Source organism: Sapajus apella, unplaced genomic scaffold, assembly GCF_009761245.1.
Source record: "Sapajus apella isolate SASKATOON/1434 unplaced genomic scaffold, GSC_monkey_1.0 scaffold180, whole genome shotgun sequence".
Taxonomy (NCBI): domain Eukaryota; kingdom Metazoa; phylum Chordata; class Mammalia; order Primates; family Cebidae; genus Sapajus; species Sapajus apella.
In genome coordinates, this window is record NW_022437120.1 from 514,314 (window position 1) to 528,929 (window position 14,616).

The 14,616-nt window shown below is 47.2% G+C and overlaps 1 protein-coding gene across 4 annotated transcripts in view; it reads right to left on the reverse strand.

The window, feature by feature from the left end:
• BLK (BLK proto-oncogene, Src family tyrosine kinase) overlaps positions 1-13,998 on the reverse strand; it is a 77,642-nt gene extending 63,644 nt beyond the window's left edge. For 2 of the 4 annotated variants that reach the window (XM_032268389.1, XM_032268390.1), the window contains exon 1: positions 10,877-11,853. The gene's annotated coding sequence lies outside the window, so the exon portion shown is untranslated. The other 2 variants (XM_032268391.1, XM_032268392.1) reach the window with 2 other exon arrangements.
• Positions 13,999-14,616: the final 618 nt, after the last annotated feature.

The window sequence follows — 14,616 nt, forward strand, 5'->3', positions numbered from 1 at the left end:
GCAGGTGAATGGGATCTTTCTTTTGTCTTTTTTTAGGGGGGGATGGAATGTCACTCTGTTGCCCAGGCTGGAGTGCAGTGGCACAATCTCGGCCCACAGCAACCTCTGCCTCCCAGGTTCAAGTAATTCTCCTACCTCAGCCTCCTGAGTGGCTGGGATTACAGGCAAGCCAGGACCCAAGTTCCAAGAAAGGCTGGGGAAATGCCAGTCCCAGGGTAGATCCCCTCATCTCCTGGCCAGGAGCCTCTCTGAGGGTCGTTTTGATTCCCACTTGCTAGTTCTCACAGGGCACTTGTCGTGGTGGCAACATGGGGTGCAGGAGGCTGGGAAGGTGCCCTTGACCAGCAGGGGAGGAAGGGAGCTGGCCCCTTTCACTGCGAGCCTAGCATGGCCAGCAGCCTCGGCAGAGGTGAGGGGCTGGCAGGAAAATGGGTAGAGTGACCGCTTCCATCCTTCACACCTGCACATAGGAACACCCTAGCCTGGTGATCAAGAGAGCAAGTGTCTTCCGGCCAGTCTCAGCCCTCAGGACTTGCCAAGGAAGAGAACCCTCTGCTCACTTCAGTCAGTGTACAGAGCCCTGGCCCACTGCAGGAAGCTGCCTGGCCACATGCTCACACTGATCCTGTGGCAAACGCCTCTCCAAAAGGGTCACCCTGCATGAAGCTTGGATGCAGGAAAAAGCAGAAAATAAAAAGCATCCTACATCGACACAGGGGCAAGTGACAAAGCTGCACTCTCTCCCTTTGAGAGTTACCAGACTTCAATCCTTCCTGTACCGGCAGCCCCACATCTTTCTCATCTGATGAAACTGGATAAAATCTACCAACGCCCTTTGCAGAAGAGTGCCTACCTACACACAAGCTCGTATCCAAAAATCAGGAGCTGACAGGCTACCAGGAGACTCATCAGGAGCCCAGGGGCTGGAAGGTCAGAAGCAACTTAATCCATGAAGTGCAGAACATCCAACGTCCTTTTAGATGGTACATGTGGCTGTGTGCTTCACACATGCACAAACATTCTCTGCACCTGAACAACCCCAGCATCAGGGCCTCCTTCAGTTGTGCACACCAGGTGTGCCTTTACCTCCCCCTGGTTCTGGCTCAGCATCCCTGGTATCAAGGTGTGCAAAGAGGCCAGCAGAGGGTGGGGATGAGAAGGCACCCAAGAGGACTCCCAGGTAGCACACGGTTGTGGAAAGCACCAGCCCTTTGGCGAGGGGGGACTTCAGGTGGCAGTAGCTGAAGTAGGCACATGACAGCCACAGGGAGAGGTTCTCCATCCAGGCCACTAGGCCACTCCCCTTCCCTGCCACCAACCACAAAGCAGGGTCACCCACCCGGGCCTCCGCTGTCAGCCTCGGGACTCAGGAGAGCCTAGGAGGTAAGTTATTCTCCACTTGTTCCTGCTCAGCAAAGCCAGCTGCAGGCAGGACCCTGATTTGCAGTTTGCCCTCCAGACACTCTACCTCTCCATGAGTGACACACTGGGGTCCAGCTTGTGCCCATGTGCAAGAGCCAATTGTTAAATTCTCAGGAACTTTGTGAGCTGAATTATTCAAATCATTATGCAAGATTAAGGTGTAAAAAACGATATGGGCTGGGCGTGGTGACTCACGTCTGTAATCCCAGCATTTTGGGAGGCCAAGGCGGGTGGATCACTTGAGGTCAGGAGTTCAAGACCAGCCTGGCCAATTCGACTAAAAGCACAAAAATTAGCCGGGGGTAGTGGCAGGTGCCTGTAATCCCAGCTACTCGGGAGCTGAGGCAGGGGAATGGCTTGAACCCAGGAGGCAGAGGTTGTAGTGAGCCACGATTGTGCCACTGCACTCCAGCCTGGGCAACAGAGTAAGACCCCATCTCAAAGGAAAAAAAGAAAAAGAAAAAAAACCTATATAAACTAAAATGATAAAAAATTAATGTTAAATTATACAAGATATAATTAAATGAATTCTATTAAAACAAAGGTTATAAATACTTAAACCTTATCACTTCCTAATTATTTTTCCTGCATCTTAATAATAACTGTGCTTTGAGGCTCTTTAATTGACTGTATCTGTAAGGCAGGAGCATTCTATAGTGCTGTGCTACTGCACGTCTCTTCTCAAACCCATGTCCACGCACATCATGCTGGCAACTTGAAATTGGCCCTGATGGGAGAATTTACACAACAGGAATGGGCAAATGCTACAGATCGGCATTGATTTGTTTTGTGGACTTTCTATACTTAAAAGAGCATCTTGTCTGTAGCTAGAACACTGCAAGTAGCACAAAAACTTGAGGAAACTTTTTTGAATATTAAAAGCTATGATCCAATTCAGCAGAGAAGCCTCTCATGGCACAAAGGCTGCAGACTGCCCCAAGTCTTTGTTTCACTTTGGTTTACCCCTTAGAAGAAATGAACGTTTCAGGGTTCGTGCCAACACTACACCTGATCATCCGCTGCAGCCGCTCCTTGGCTACGGCTATGACAGCGGCAAAGTCACGAAAGCCTTCTGTGAGACTCATTTGCCTATGTGGTATTTAGAATAGGGATTACTGCATATTTTGTTACTTGTAAATTAAATGCTATACATCCTTCATATCAGTACATGTTATTATGAACTTAGGTATGTATACGGTGCATTTGTTTCCCAGAAAGCTAGTTGTTAAATGCTTACTACCACACCATGCTCTTCATCAGCAGGATGCCTATCTTGACCTCACACTTCCCCCACGGCACTGCAGGTGCCAGGAAGCCCATCAGATAGACAGACAGACACTACAAAGTAGAAATGATTCCTTTCCATGCTAATGTGTAAAAACAAAGGAAAGGTTAGCCTTTCCTATAAAGCATCAAATAAAATCAAGAAAATGGGCTATTACTTTTGAACTTATTTTCATGTGTAATACATTAAAAAGTATCATTTATTAAAATAAATAATAAAATTAAAAGTATTATTTCATTTCTTATTTTTTTGACTCTGTCGCCCATGCTGGAGTGCAGTGGTGTGATCTTGACTCACTGCAACTTCCACCTCCTGGGTTCAAGCAGTTCTTCTGCCTCAGCCTTCTGAGTAGCTGGGACTAAAGGCATGTGCCACCAGGCCCTGCTAACTTTTGTATTTTTAGTAGAGACAGGGTTTCACCATGTTGGCCAGGCTAGTCTCAAAGTCTTGACCTTAAGCAATCCCCTGCCTTGACCTCCCAAAGTGCTGGGATTATAGGTGTGAGCCACCTCAGCTGGCCAAAATAAAAATTATTATTTAATTTTATGTAAAAAACCAACTATACCACAGAAATGTCAGGAATAAAAGAATCTTAAAATGACTCCTGAGTAGCTGGGATTGCAGGCATGTATATACTCATGGTAGCTCATGCCTGTAATCCCAGCACTTTGGGAGGCCGAGGCAGGCCAATTGCTTGAGCTCGGGAATTCGAGACCAGCCTGGACAACGTGGTGAAAACTCATCTCTACAAAAAAATACAAAAATTAGCCAGGCATGGCGGTGTATACCTGTAGTCCCAGCTACTGAGGAGGCTGAGGTGGGGGGATTGCCTGAGCTGGGGAAGCAGAGGCTCCAGTGAGCCATGATTACACCACCACACTCCAGCCTGGGAGACAGAGCGAGACCCTATCTCAAACAAAAAAACAAACAAACAGGCCAGGTGCTGTGGCTCACACCTGTAACCCCAGCACTTTTGGAGGCCGAGGTGAGCAGATCACTTGAGGTCTGGAGTTTGAGACCAGCCTGGTCAACATGATGAAACCCTGTCTCTATCAAAAAGATACAAAAATTACCTGGGCATGGTGACACATACTTATAGTCCTAGCTACTCAGGAGGCTGATGTGGGGGAATCGCTTGAACCCAGGAGGCAAAGACTGCAGAACCCCGGAGCCGAGATGAAACCACTGCATTCCAGCCTGGGCAACAGAGTGACACTCTGTCTCAAATAACAAACAACAACAAAACCCTCAAAATCAATAGAAGGTGGAATGTCTGTAAAAACAGGCTATTTCTGTAACTGAATAGACTCACAGCTACACGTTTCACTGTAGGTTGGCTCCCTCAGTGAACTGCTCTGTTTTTTGCACAGATAGGGAACTAACCCTTAGTGAGCACACACACTATGTATCAGGCTCTTTCAGAAATGCAGTCCTGCTTATACTTGTTTATTTATTCCTTTCCTGGTGTTTCCAGAAAAGATTTGATGCCACTTATAAAAACGTATTCAATACAACAGAACAGAAAAAGAGACAAAGAAATTAGACCAAAGGGTAAGTTAGGGCAGAAAAAAAATTTGTGTACAAAGCTGGTGCATGGAAATACAGGCCGTGACATGCTGGTACCCAGCTGCTAGTGGGTAGATGCAAATTGCGCTGAGTACAGAGAAGAAAATGGTCAGTCTGAAGAGTCACAGCGTCTGTAAGACATCCATTGCTCCAGAGAGGCATGGATTTCCCGGATCTGGAGTCTGAGAGGCATCCTCCCATGACTCCTATGGAAGTCCTGGGTGGAATGGTGAGCAGCTCAGTTTCCTCTCAGCAATAAATGCCACCATGAGTTTCCAGCCTCTGTATCTTATGCAGCATGCAGCACAAGCCAAGGACAAAGTACCCGTGCCAAGAAAGGATGCCCAAGTCTGACTCAGGAAGCGAGATTCTCTCAGCATCTCAAGCACTGCGAGATCCAAATACACAGCTCTTGGACTGAATATCTTGATACAGGGAAAGTTCCCAAAATACAGTTATGCATTGCTTAACTACGGGGATCTGTTCTGGAAAATGTGTCATTAGGTGATTTTGTTGTTTTGCGAACATCAAACACAAAACTGAGATGGCAGAGCCTACTCCACACCTAGGCTGTGAGGCATAACCTGCTGCTTCCAGCTACACACACATACAGCATGTGACTATGCTAAATACCGCAGACAACTGTAACACACGGTAAATATTTGTATCTCTAAATATAGAACAAGTGCAGTGAAAACGTAGTGTTGTAACCTTATGAGACCACCGTCATATATGCGGTCCATCGCTGACCGAAATCTTGTTATGCGGCCCGTGACAGTCGAGGTTCGTGTCTCTCAATCTTATTAAATTTACTTTCTCTTTTGAGAAACAACAACACTCTTTTCGAGACTTCAAAATGATTATTGTGCATAAAAGGAAATCAAAGAAGTTATCATGTAAGATGTGTCTTTTTGAAGTACAAGGACCCCCTGGTGGTTCTGACATTGAGAATTGAGTGCAGCCGATAGGAATGGACATGCGTGCTCCTCAGCTTCAACTCACCTGAGAATTAGGGCTTTGCAATTTCATTCTGACAGTACTGTGATATTACCGATGAATAAAGAAAGAAGATGAAGAGGGTATAATTAACCTACCTGAGACAGGTAAGGCTGCTAGTATACAGTGGGGTCAAACTATTGTCATCTCAGGAAGGCACACAGTGACTTGGCCACATTGCTAGGGCTGAACCTTGCACTGGGGCCCTCTGGTTGACAAGGCCAGCCATCAAACTGCCACATCGCAGGACAGGACTGCTCAGCTGTGGCTGCTTTGTCTGACTTCTACGTCCGAGTCCTTTCCACCTCCTCATATCCACACCATACTGACAGAGAAAATAAAGTATTCTTACTAAATATTTGACTGGGTGATTCCAAGTATTTTGGGGTTCACAGACCCCTTTGGGAATCTCATTAAAAATGTAAGTACCCACCTACAAAAAAACTTGCTTAAAAGTTCAGGGAGCTCAGAGCACCAGGAAAGTCATCAGGAGTCCATGGGCTCAATGCTCAGAACTTCATCCATTAAGCACGGAACTTCCATTGCCCTTATAGACGCCACATGGCACGGTGCGTTTCACACATACACAAAACTTCCCTGCACTTGAACCACCTGAGCGTGGGAGACTCCTTATGTTTTGCATCCCAGGCGTCTTGTTTGCCCCCCACTGGTCCAGGCTCGATGTCCTAGGTACCAAAGTGTGCAAAGAGGCCAGTAGAGAGCGGTGATGAGAAGGCACGCGAGAGAACTTCCTTGAATGCAATGTGGGACGCACCAGTGCTTTGATGAAGGGGCACCCACAAGCCCCACAGTGGACGAGGAGGAGCCTCCTCTATGTCTTAGGCTTGGGACCCCCATCCCGTAGTTCTGTTCAGTTCTCACATCTGTGCTTGGGGGTGGGTGCCACTGCTCCCATTTCCCACACCCAGCTGGCGGGTGCACAGTCAGACAGACCTGGCTGAAAGGAAGCCCTAACGCTTTCCTCTATGCCACATTGCCTTGCAGGAAGCGGAATGTGCCAGAGGGCTCAGATGCCTCTTCTCTTTCTTCCAAGGGCCCTGTCAAAACCCCAGCATGCTGACGGCACTGGAGGGCACCATGGGTAGGGAAGTTTATTTAATTACCTTTCCTTTTCCTCTTTCAAGCTCTTATCCTCATGTCTTAACCTGAATTTTCATTCAAGGTTTTGCTCTTGTGTCTTTCACTCAAGAACCACTTTACCAGATACCCCTGGTGGGCCAGGCACTGTGCTGCTGGGTGCTGGGGCCTAAAGGCACACATAAGGCCTGTCCCTGTTCTCAAGGAGCTCTGGTCCAGAGAGCCTGGCAGGCCTCAGACAAGAGCCCCGGGCATGTGCTGGTGGTTGCTAGGGACACACAAATGGGCTTGAGCACCATGACTGGGAAGAGACATCCACACTCACCCAGGACGTCAGAGCAATTGAGAGTTGCCTACATGGGAAGGTGGGGAGGGGACTGAAAAAAGCAGGAGCATGTCATGGAACATTCCAGAAATGTGAGGGCTGCTGTCACCACTGCATACAGGCTGGCAGTGAGGTAGCAGATGTGACAGGAAAGGCACTTCAGGCCCATGTGTAATCACCACCTTTTAGCTGTGATTTTCCTGTAAGAGCTGTGTGATTTATTTCCATCTAAGTATCTTGAGATTTCCCTCTACATGCTGTCTTCCTGCAGCTTTATCACTCTTTCTTCCTTCTCCCCTGCTTCGGAAGTTCTTCTCTAATCAGGTGCGGCGTCACCTTTGAGCAGGGCTCACCTGCTCTGCTGGGCCTGCAAGCAGGGCCAGGTTACTCTGCCTGGCTGCTACCGCTTCACACACATGACCCCTTCAAGCAAGGATGCTGGCCGCTGGTGGGCAGTCCGCAGGGCTTCAGACCCCAAGCCACAGGTGGGCGCACAAGATCAGAGTCCTCAAACAGGAGCTGGCCCTTTGAGTCCCTGCCCTACGTCCTGGAGGCCACAGTTTACTCCCGAGGAAGGGCTGTCCAGCCCAGCTCACAGCTGCTTGACCGGCCAGATTCTGTGGGGCTGGTTGAGCCCAGAGGACAGCAGATTCCATCTGGCTGGAAGGCCGTACTCCCCTAGAGGCCCGGGTCCTCACTCCCTCCATTGTTGGCCTTCTGCTTCCTTCCTGGAGAGGAGTCAGGTCTGGGTAGCTGCGCCTGTGCTTGGGGTACCAGGAGCCTACACCAGTGAAGTGAGCTTGGCTGGGCAGACAGTCCTGCAGCCCCTGACACAGAGCAAAGGCTCAAAAATGCATGCTGGCCCAGTGGCAGTGGCTCATGCCTGCAATTCCAGCACTGTGGAGGCCATGGTGGGAGGATGGCTTGAAGCTATGGGTTGGAGACCAGCCTGGGCAACAAAGCAAGATCCATCTCTTCAAAAAACTAAGATTTAAAAATTAGCCAGGCACAGCGGCATACCTGTGATCCCAGCTACTCAGGAGGCTGAGGTGGGAGGATCGCTTGAGCCCAGAAGGTCGGTGCTGCAGTGAGCTATGGTCTCTTGCCACTGTACTCCAGCCTGGGCAACAGAGCAAAACCCCATCTCTGAAAAACAAACAAAAAATACAAAAAACAACTCCCACAAAACCCATTGAACAACAACAACAACAACAAAAATCATCTATGAGAAATACCATAAAGAGAGGCAAATACAGAGCTATTTTAGAATAAGGTCAGGGTTGGGAAAGAGAATGAGGGATGATCAAAAATGCAAAAGGCCCGCTGTATTCCAGAATGTTCAAAGAGAGGGTGCGACTACCAGGCCATGAATGCCAGTTTTCCCAAGGATGCCCAGGATTGGGAACTTCTGCTCTGAGGAAGAATGAGTCTACTTTTTTTTTTTTTTAATATTTTGCAATAATTTTAGATTTGGAGAAAAATTACAAAGATAGTCTGGAGAATTTCCATATGTCCTTCCACAGGTTCTTCTATGGTTAACACCTTACCTAACCATGGTACCTTTGCCAGAACTAAGGAGTAACTGTTACCATAGTATCAGCGAGACTCCAGGCCTTGTTTAGATTTCATCTATTTTTCCACTAATGACCTTTGCAGCATTGTTCTAGGATTCAATACAGGATGCAAATTCTGGGTTTGGGTGTCCCGACTGTCATGTCTCCTCTGATCTGTGGCACTTACCCTGTCTTTCTTTGTTTTTCATGACCTTGACTTTTTTTTTTTTTTTGAGTCAGAGTTTCACTCTTGTTACCGAGGCTGGAGTGCAGTGGTGTGATCTCGGCTCACCGCAACCTCCGCCTCCCGGGTAGAAACAATTCTCGTGTCTCAGCCTCCTGAGTAGCTGGGATTACAGGCATGCGCCACTACACCCGGCTAATTTTTGTATTTTTAGTAGAGACAGGGTGTCTCCATGTTGCTCAGGCTGGCCTCAAACTCCGGACCTCAGGTGATCCACCTGCCTCAGCCTCCCAAAGTGCTGGGATTACAGGTGTGAGCCACTGCACAAAGCCTGAACTTGACATTTTTTTTTTCTGGTTGTAACAATTTTTATTACAATTTCTTAAAGAAATAATTGTGAATATTAGCCCCAGTAACTATAGGGTACTTGATAAAAATAAATACCACCTTCCCAAGAATGAAATTTCTCTGGAGTCTCCGCTTAAATTTTTTAAATTAAATGGAACTTGATGGCTGGGTGCAGTGGCTCACACCTATAATCCCAGCACTCTGGGAGACTAAGGCAAGACACTCGCTTGAGGCCAGGAATTCGAGACCAGCCTGACTAACATAGTGAGACACTCCCCCATCTCTAAACATATTTAAAAAGTAAAAAACTGAAAAATGAAAAAAAAATGGAACTTGGTATAAGGGCTCTAGAAGGTTGCTTTGGTGTCTCCTGAAGCTGAACATATGCTTACCCTATGATCTTACAATTCCATTCTTGGTTATACATTCAGAAAAAATGACTGCTTACTTCTATCAAAAGGTACATAAAAGAATATTTACAACAACACTTATTAATAACTTTAAACTGGAAACTGCTTAAATGGCTATTAACAGCAGAATTAATTGTGGTATATTTTCACAATGGAATACTAGACAGCAATGAGAATGAATGACCTTCAACTGAACAGAACAATATAAATGGATTTTACAAGGATAATATTGAGCTGAAGAAGCCAAATACTAAACACATTGTATAGCTCCATTTACATAAAGTTAAATGAAGGGAGAATGGTTACCCCCAGAGAAGTAGCATTTGGAAGAGGCACAAGAGTGGGTTCTGGGATGTTGGTAATGCTCTACTTCTTTTTTTTTTTTTCCCCATTTATTTATTTTATTGCATTTTAGGTTTTGGGGTACATGTGAAGAACATGCAAAATTGTTGCATAGGAACACACGTGGCAGTGTGATTTGCTGCCTTCCTCCCCATCACCTACATCTGGCATTTCTCCCCATGCTATCTCTCCCCAGCTCCCCACCCCCCACCGTCCCTCCCCTATTTCCCCCCAACTGACCCCAGTGTGTAGTGCTTCCCTCCCTGTGTCCATGTGTTCTCATTTGAACTTGACATTTTTGAGGGTGAAATCTGTTGTGGAATCTTCCCCAGTTTGGATGTGTCTGATACGTTCTCATGATTGGACTGGAGTTATGAGTTGATGGGAAGAGCTGCACTGTCGTGGCAGGTCACAATAGCAGCTCATCTCATCCCTGCTGATGCTAAGCTTGATCGCTTGGTGAAGCTGGCATCTGCAGGTTTCTCCACGACAGAGCAACCGTTTCCCCCTTTCCATATCCTTAGTCCAGGCCTCACTCAAGGTGAGGGGAATTAAGTTCCCCTCTCCCGAGGGAGGAGGATCTACACATATCACAGCGAACCCTTCTCTGTTCCTGCAAATGCACGATTCCTTAGTTCCTTGGTAATGTGCGTAGATGAGGGTGAACTTCATCTACCCACATTACAAGATAAGTGGAAAAGTTGGCAAAGCCTTACAATTTAAACAAATCCTTTCAAAATATGTGATCAACTCTGCTTTCCTTTTCACAGTTGTTTCCTGGTGAAACAGATCTCTTAACCAAGATCACTGTTAAATCAGTTCAGTTACCCCATCCCCGAATGCCTGAAGAATGGAACAACTTCATTCAGAAACAAACAAAATAAAATGAAAGCAACCACCAGTCAATTGCCTTGAGCCAGGTGCTCCCTGCGTGTGCCCGCTGACCTGCATACACTCCGCACAGATGATATCACCCCCATCAAGAGGCCGAGTGACATGCCCACAGCACAGCAGTGGCCTGTGGGTGCCTACCCAACCCCCTTTCCACAGCCCACATCCCTTCTTTCCTCTGTGGCACATTCACTGCTTTTTCCAACTTCCAGAGCCCAAAAAGCAGAATCTACCCTGGATGGATAAACTTTTATAAATTAAAAATTCTCAAAACTGGAAACACACAAACCACGGGGCAATTGATTCATAGCTGAGGCAGAGATCCTATTCATGCCTCTTCCTCTGTCTGTAGCACCCACAGCAACGTCCCTGCCTGCTGTCCCCACGACAGGCCTTAGAGCACCATTTGCACAATTTAAAGGCAGACGATCAAGAACCCGGAAGATGAAGCCTCACCTTGGCAATGCTTCAGTGGTGTTGCACCATAGCTCTTCAAATCCCGGCACCCTTACAGTGGAGCAGACTTCTAGCGACAACCAGCATCTTCCAACACCATCCTAAAGCAAAAAGCCAGTCCCAGATGAATCCTTCTCATCTCAATCAGTTTTCATGGCTTGTGGCTTTCTGGCAGCAGACAGGGGTGGCAGCACCCCCGGTTTGCGATCAGAGCCTCCCCAGCCCCCAGTGAGCAAGTGCAGCAGGGGCCCCGCCCTCCAGCCGAGCCCTGCTGAAGCTCCTGTGGGCTTCCTGGGCTTGGTTGGGGGGGTCCCTCTGCTCCATGAAAACGCCTGAGGAACGACCATGAGCAGCTGCCCTTTCCCTGACCCTGGGCCACATGGGTCACAATGCCCCTCTGTCACCAGAAAGTTTTCTCATGGGGTTTTGGTTTAACAGCACAGCTGGTGTTTTTCCTGCACCAAGTCTGGCAGGGTTAGCAAACCTCCACGCCGACTCTACAAGGTAATTTGCCCTGCCGTGTGGACAAACGCTGTGGAGCTCAGGAGAGGTCGTGGGCTCTGCCGTGTGCCATCTGTGTGAAGCTGTTCTCTCAGCCTCACTGGTTTTGTGTTGTCTTTAAATGATGTTAATAATAGCTAGCACACAGGACATAATCAGCATTAAGTGGAAGAATGGGCATGAACGGTGAGCACAGAATCGGTGCTCGGTAAAAGCTAATTCCTCATATGTTTAATAGTTCCCTAGCCAGTAGTTGACTTAGATCTCTTCAGTGTTGGCAATTCACTTGGCTATGAAAACTCAGAGGAGGAGAGAACAAGAATAATGGAGGCGATGGGAGAAGGATCCCAACATCTAGAGTGGTAAGTGGTGTCTGGAGTGCTGGGTGGCATCCTGTCCACAGCAGTCAAGGGACCAGTGGGAACAAGAAGGCTTCTGAGATGACCTCAGAGTCTTGCTGATCAAACCAGGCATGGTGAGCCACTCACCAGTGAGCTGGCTCCTTTCCACCGGTGTCTTATCAGAGGAAGCCACTCAGTGGGCTCTCTCTTCTCCCTTCATGGTCTTGGATCCTTGAGAGTAGGTGTGGTGCGCAGACAGGCCAGCTTCTACCGCACGGTCCAGAGTCTCAGTTTCCTCATGGAGTTCATTTCCTTGCAGTGGACTAAGTCAATACTGAGCTGTGAGTTACAGCTTTGACAGGTGCTTATGTCAATAGAGGCAGCAACACAGAGTTCTGGGGTTTTAAGACACTGTGGAAATAGTCTGTTTCACTTCCCCGGGGTTTTTGTGAGAATAAATGGATTCATACATCAAAAGCATCTATTACCATATTTAGCACATACTAGACTCCAAATACCTGGAAGCTGATGTGAATGTGACTAACTGCTTTAAGTCCCAGATCTGATCTTCTCTGCGAGGTAGCAAAGGGCTCAGAACAGTGTCCAGAATCCTGGGCCTGCTCGGTCCATGGCGGCTCCCGTTAATTTACTCTTACATTCACCTCCTGATACCTACTATGCGGATCCAACCATGAAACACAAGTTGAAAGAGTTCCAAACTCTGTGAGCTTCTGATTTAAAAAGTGACTGATTTGAGATGAGATGACTTGGTCTTCTTACTTCAATTAGATTAACGCAGCACAGTTTTCTGAACACCTGCTCTGTGGTAAGCACCCGCTGGAGGCTGGAGATACCAATACAGCTACGCTCCATCCTCCTCTGAGGGCCTCAGCCTAAGAAGCTTGGGGAAGGGGCCTGGTAAGCAGATCACTGCAGTGGAGCACGGCAGATGCAGCCACTGAGTCCTCAATGGGGCACAGTGCTAGACCAGAGGCAGGGGCAAAATTCTATCAGGGGTCACTGAGGGAAGCTGCCAAGGAGATGGCTTTGAACATGATTCATGACTAAGACTCCTACAGACTCTCAGAGACAGATCCCTGGGCTGAGTCTTTTGCTGAACCAGGATGCTGTGAGGTTGCCTGAACCATTTCTAACATTTTGTCAGTGGGTCCTAAATAGATGCTTTTGGACAACTATAATATACTTGGACTTCAGGGTATAGAGAATATAGTGGGGAGCAAGAAATCCAGCTTCCTACAAAGAAAATCCATTTTCCATCTACCCAAGGTTAGAGTGAGAGGGGATGTGAGAATCTGCAGGGAGGTGCGCTGGCCCTTATGTGATCCAGGATAAAACATTACCTTTCTGTCCACCCCAGAAGACAGAGGTTGTAAAATAACAATAACACACACACACACAAACACACACACACACACGCACACACACTCACTCACTATCTCTCTCTCTCTCAAAGAATTCCAGCAGCCACTCAGAAAGAAAACAAGGAAGTGACTTTGTTCATGGGTTCCAGATGTCTGAGCAGAAGTGAAAGTTAATTTCAGCCATTTTCACCCTCACAGTCACAGGCCCATGAGAAAGGCAGAGGAGAAGTCGGGAAAGGACCTGGGGAGAAGTTGGGAACAGTGGGACATGTTGGGGAGGCTTGGGGAATCCTTTGTTAGATACTTTTTTAGAAAACCTCAAAGAGGTTTTGTCAAGGCTGGACTGAGACTAGACCCCAGCTCTGAAATGCCCAGTTCAGCGTTCAGCATCACTGGTTCTCCCATTTATTTTTGTGCATTTGAGGTGACTTATGCAAAATTCAGCTCTCCGTCCATGTGCCTACGCCAGCCTCCTAATATCAGCACGTCTCTGATCCAAATCAAAAGCTGTGGGCAATAAAGCATTGAAGTGGAAGAAACATGAAACCGATCCAGTCCAAGATTCACCTTAGAAGGGTCTAAGGAGTTGGCCAATTTCCTTTTGGAAAAAAAAAAAAAAAAAAAAAACAGGTAGAAAACTAGATAAAATTGTCAAGAACAACAATTTCTGGGTACTGGAAAATGACCCAAAACAGAAAACAAACTGGTAAGTGTTTAATCTTAAAAAGCCACTCCTGCATCAGAATGGCCACAAGTCTATGGACATCTTGCCTAAAGCTCCCCAGCCCCTGGCCCGAGTGAGGAAAAGCACAGATTACCTAATGTGAATGGTGGGCTTGGTTCGAGGCCTGTCATTGAAAACCAGTAGCTAGGACAGGCGTGGTGGCTGATGCCTGTAATCCCAACACTCTGGGAGGCTGAGGTGGGTAGATCACTTGGGGTCAGTAGTTCGAGACCAGCCTAGACAACATGGTGAAACTCCATCTCTACTAAAAATACAAAAATCAGCTGGGCGTGGTGGTGGGCCCCTGCAGTCCTAGCTACTCAGGAGGCTGAGGCACAAAAATCACTTAAACCTGGGAGGCAGAGGTTGCAGTGAGCCAATATTGCACCACGGCACTCCAGGCTGGGTGACAGAGCAAGACTCCATCTCAAAAATAAATTAAAAAATAAATAAAAAGAAAACCAGTAGCTTTCTTTTTATTTGAAGAAGGTGGTAGATTTGGTCTGAAATGGGGAGATGAGAACCTGCAGTTTTGTGGGTTAAAGTTCATGGAATCAGTTCTGGAGAGAAAGTAAAAATCTGCAGCTTTACTGACTTGAGATTATAGCATTTGTTCATGGCAGACAGAAGATCAGCCAGGATTGTTATGAGGAGAACCTGGAAGTAAGCAAGCCACGAGAGGACTGAGATAATAGACTCCCTGCACATCTCTGACTGGGGAAGAAACCAAAACAAAGAGGCAGCAAAGAGTGAGAGCCAAGGGAGACCTAAGGGTGTGCAAAAAAAATTTTT